The following is a 5,112-nucleotide window of genomic DNA, read 5'->3' as shown; positions in this document are numbered from 1 at the left end:
AATGTAAGAGGCTTATATTCTATGGAATCATAAATTATATATATTACATATAATACATATAAGTTATCTAAAATATCTATATTTTTAAACTATAGAATGCCATAACTTTATTTAAATTGCCAACTTATTATCAGAACTGAAATAAATAGAACAAATGATTCCATAAATTAATAAGCATAAATATTAACCATATTATTAAGGATTTTATATTATAAAATATTAACTAAGCTGAAAAGAACGCGCATAAGAAGCCTCATATCAGTGAAACCTGATATTGCGAGCGATAAGTCGAACGGACATGCGATGGCTACGACCACGAGTGCCGAAACTCAATAGTCAGATAAACATATCGATCGACAATTCTCAGAAGAATTGTTGTTAAAAATCTTTCTTCTCAGAAGTCCTCCACTGAATCATTCTAAGAATCTTCCAGAGCGCGACGCGTGTGCTGCGCACGGCCCGAAGACCCTTTGTTTCGACAGTATATAAGCCGGCGATTTCGAACCTTCGGGGCAGTCAAATCGGAACCGTCAATTCGGAACATTACGTGCATTGCAGTCAGTTCGGTCAGTCAATTAAGAGATCTTCAAGCATTCGAATCATTTATTCTTAGCTAACATTATTCATTACTAATTCCTTACTATTTCGTACAAGTATTCGCTCCGTATTATTCGTTCATTGTTCGCGTACTATTCACTATTCCATTTCGATTAATATAATTGTCGATTCAGTGTTAAGTTGTGTAAAATTAAGGAAATAATAAAAAACTTTGTGCATACATCTGTGTACTTTTATCCGGCCTACTTCATCCACGACCGAGGTCTTAAAGGACGAGAGAAGGGCTTAACAAAGTACGACCAGAACTTGAACAGAAGGAAGGATTTTCCTGCCACATCACGGTAAGTACTTACAATTACTATAAATCCCCATCTTTCCATAAATATTAGAAACTTTATTTGAATTGACTGATAACCCCTAATATCATTTAATTACCTTTTCATCCTCTAAATAATAAGAAATCCTCTGTCAAGCATTAGTATGTGGCTGACAGTTTCCAGTCAGTCAACTTTAATCTATTATCCTACTATTATTTAAAACACAACCCAATCCTTGAACCTAGTTGCCGAGCGCTAATTACGGTGCCCCTAGCGGCATTCGACCTCTTTTCTAAACCTTCCCTTTCTATCAGAAATTTAGAGTCATAATATAATCAAGTATTGATATTAAATAAAAGACCTTATCCTTTAGACAATTCTCATAATAAATTAATTCGATCTAACTAACTCTATTATTTAGTGCCCACAATTTGTTAACTATCCTTAATTTCTATCATAATGTTCCTTTTCAAATCTTAATTCTCTAACTCTTACGGTTTCTAATTAATATATATATATATATATATATATATATATATATATATATATATATATATATATATCTTAAGTAACAAGCCCCTTGCATATGGTGAACCCGCAATACAAGCGGACTTGCCGCTAAAAACGCAACCATAATCGATATTTTTTTTTTTATTATAATATTATAATATTAAAAGTTTATTCTTTAAACCTGATTAACCTTCGAATTACGTATACCTAGTTGCGTCCATATCCTTAAAATACCTAGTGAAACTTCCTAGTAACCAAATAGTTCCGCGCTACATCATTCCCCTAGATCCACTAGATTAGTCCTATCTCTCGGCGTCCCTGGGGTATAGCCGGTGGAAGCAGGTTGCCCTATAAAAGAGAGCAATCTTTTTCTCACTAACTGAGGTATAGAGAGAGAAAGAGCGTCGCTGAGACGTAACAAAAAGCAATTTCTTTTACTACTCTCCTAAAATTTTTAAATTCAATCTATCAAAGATAAATTAAGCGTAGCCAATCATCGTAACTTTAACATAACCATCATATGGATTTCATCCCACATTGGAATTTTAGGCAACAAGACAGCTGACCATCTAGCTAAAAGGGCAATCCGTTACGGAAATTTTTTACAAAACCCCATCCCCCCTAGTGATTTCTTCACTTTACCTTTAAAAAAAACACCACCAATTATCTATTCAATCAAGCTCAAACAGTAGGTAAACAATACTTCAAACTCTATCCTCTTTTTACTATAAAACCATGGTTTCATGGCAGTAATTTGGATCGTGAGGCTATTATCGTCGCTTGCCAAATCAGGAGCAACCATTACAATCTCAAACACATTTATTTCGATTTAACTTAAGGCTTTTACACAATGCGAGGCGATAGCGATAAAAATAAGGGAATAACGATAGAATCGAAATAGTGATAGAAGTTATCGCCATCTGTTGCACAATGGTACGATAGGAATAAAAGCTAATCGATCAGAAATCATGTCTGCCCTTCCATTTCAGATATGAACATAACGCATAACTTATTAACTGTCAAAGCATTTAAATTCATTTTCGATTGTGCATTCATCTTTGACTTTTCGAGCAGATTTTGAAATATATACTTTGCTTTAAATTAAATATTACTTGTGGTAAATACTTCTGAAACGTATTCAGATAAGTATATACATTCTTGTGTTACATTTTAATGAATATTTGTTTCAGATTAATTTGCAATAGAAGATGAAGAGCTTGTATTATTTATATGTACAATGCAAGTAGCTATACTTGCGTTATACACCGCATGGAAGACTAAAAAGAACAAGCGTTGGAAAAATCGTTGAAGATGGGTCCCATAAATAGAAGACGAGCGGAGTATGGCGATTTCACATCTCTATTTTCAGAGTTAAAAGAAGACCCAGATCTCTTCTTCCGATACACGAGAATGGATGTGCCCACATTTTATGAACTGCTTGGACTAGTGAGCCCGCACTTGCAAAAAAGGAGTATAAGACGACCGATATGTCCAGAAGAGCGTTTCGCAATAACATTGAGGTAAATCATATTTATTTGAAATGATAGACTACTTTTTACTTTGTAACGACCTGTGTCGTTACGAGAGCCTCGCGGACCGTTCACCCGTCCGCAGAAGAGGCCGGCGCTTAGCGCCCCACAAATTTTCATATAGCCGCGCCGTTGCAAGGCGGGGAGCCCATCGTATGAGCCGCCGCTGGGCCATACGATCCCCCACTAGGGCGGCGCGAGCCTAAGTAAGGGAAGCCGGCCGGGTATATAAGCCGGCTCGACACGGCTCTCGGCACCAGTCCTGGTCCCGATCCTCGGGACACTCGAAGCCTCAGAGCGCTCTCTGAGACTCCAGTTGACCGATCCTTATCCCGTTCCTTCGACCTGGTCTAGGAGACGAGTGCTCTCGTCTTCGGCCGAGTGCTCTCGGCGTCCAGTCCTGTCGTGTGAGGGAGTGCTCTCCCTCACACCAACCACCTCCGGTCCGGGGGACGAGTGCTCTCGACGACCGGCGTTGTCCGCGACGAAGAGTGCTCTCTTCGTCGCCTCCTCGCGATACCGACGTCTTCGCGCACCGTGCGACGACCACCGGTGGTCCGCGACCGGGAGCCTTAAGCTCCGTCCGATTGACTCCGCGCCCGCGTCTCTTGTATATAGCACGCGTAGTCCCTAAGCCGTTTATATTAAGCAGAGAGCCGGTGCCCGCTCGTGACGCCAGGAACAGCATCTCCGGCGCTCAGTCCTTTTCAGGATAAGTCGCCTAGCGCGCCGGTGGGTCCCTAGTCCTTTTCAGGATAGACCGCCGAGCAGTGCAACTCCTCGGATCCGGACGTCACGTCCTGGCACGGGTTCGCCGTCAAGAGTACGGATTCGACGCGGCCGCCCCGATTTTGTTAGCCGATCCCATTCTCTTATTTCGTGTGACGATTCCTCTTATATTAATTCTACCGTTTCTGTTAGTATAGGCCGATCTTGTTTGTTTACTCCCTAAGTTAAGTCCGCCATATTCTAGCATTAGAAACCCGGGCTGCGTGCCCAAATTGTATTCGCGCGTCCTAAGTGTAACGGCCAATTCCATTGTACCATATGTTTGCACGAATAAAGCTTTATTATTTGTTGGCCAAATCGAGTGTGTAATTTGCGAGCCCGAGTCTCTTCCTTCTCCCGAATCCTGGAACCGGCGAGCCGATCCGTGGCGTCGGGAAGGGTAGACCGTTACAACTTATTACTTTGCAAAAAAAGGCTACAGCCCGTAAAATTAGAATAAAATTTAAAAAATTAATATTTTTTAAATTAATAAATAAATAAATATATTATTAAAAAATAAATTTTGTTACAGATATTTGGCAACGAGAGATCAAATGCTGTCTGTGGCTTTAGCCTACAAAGTAGGAGAGTCCATAACTCATATGATCGTTAAAGAAACATGCTCCGTTATAATAAATATTTTAATGCCAATCTGCATGAAACCTCCAACAGAAGAAAAATGGAAAAAGATCTGTGCAGATTTTTTAAGTTTATGGAATTTGCCAAATTGTATTGGAGCAATCGATGGAAAACACATAATTATTCAAGCACCTCCGAACTCTGGATCTATATATTTTAATTATAAGAAAACTTTTAGCATCGTGCTGATGGCTGCTTGTGATCGTCAGATATCGATTTGATCGACATTGTTCGATGTGAACGCATATGGCAGCGACAGTGATGGAGAAATTCTGTCAAGATCAGCTTTTGGAAAAACTTTATATGGAGGTACACTCAACTTGCCAAAAGGAACAGCTCGTCTACTAGAAAGCAATAATAAAATGCCTTGCTATTTTTTTGGCGACGAAGCCAAATGTCAATGAATGTAATTGGACCTTATCCGGACAGAGCTTTAAATGATCAGAAAAAATTTTTTAACTATCGACTGTCACGAGCCAGAAGAACAATAGAAAATACATTTGGTATTCTTGCAGCCAGAGGGAGGATATTTCGAAGACCAATTTCCGCTGGGCCAGAAGTTGTCGATAAACTTTTGCTAGCAGCAATGTATTTGCATAATTTTTTAAAAGCAAAAAACGACGAAACAGCACTCCAGCAGCAAATATATATTGTCTTCCTCAATTGTGGATAGAGAAATTGAAGGAGAAGTAATTGAAGGAGAATGGCGAGAATTATCAGAAAATGACCATCTAAGACCCATCGGAAAATGTAGAGCACACAGAACTACGAGAGAAGCTTATTCGATACGG

General features: G+C 39.5%; 1 pseudogene; it reads left to right on the top strand.

The window, feature by feature from the left end:
- Nucleotides 1-298: 298 nt before the first annotated feature.
- Nucleotides 299-4,725, top strand: LOC126852133 (uncharacterized; annotated as a pseudogene).
- The last annotated feature ends 387 nt before the right edge of the window (nt 4,726-5,112 follow it).

Source organism: Cataglyphis hispanica, chromosome 9 (assembly GCF_021464435.1).
Source record: "Cataglyphis hispanica isolate Lineage 1 chromosome 9, ULB_Chis1_1.0, whole genome shotgun sequence".
Classification (NCBI taxonomy): domain Eukaryota; kingdom Metazoa; phylum Arthropoda; class Insecta; order Hymenoptera; family Formicidae; genus Cataglyphis; species Cataglyphis hispanica.
This window is presented reverse-complemented; position numbering and strand designations above follow the sequence as displayed.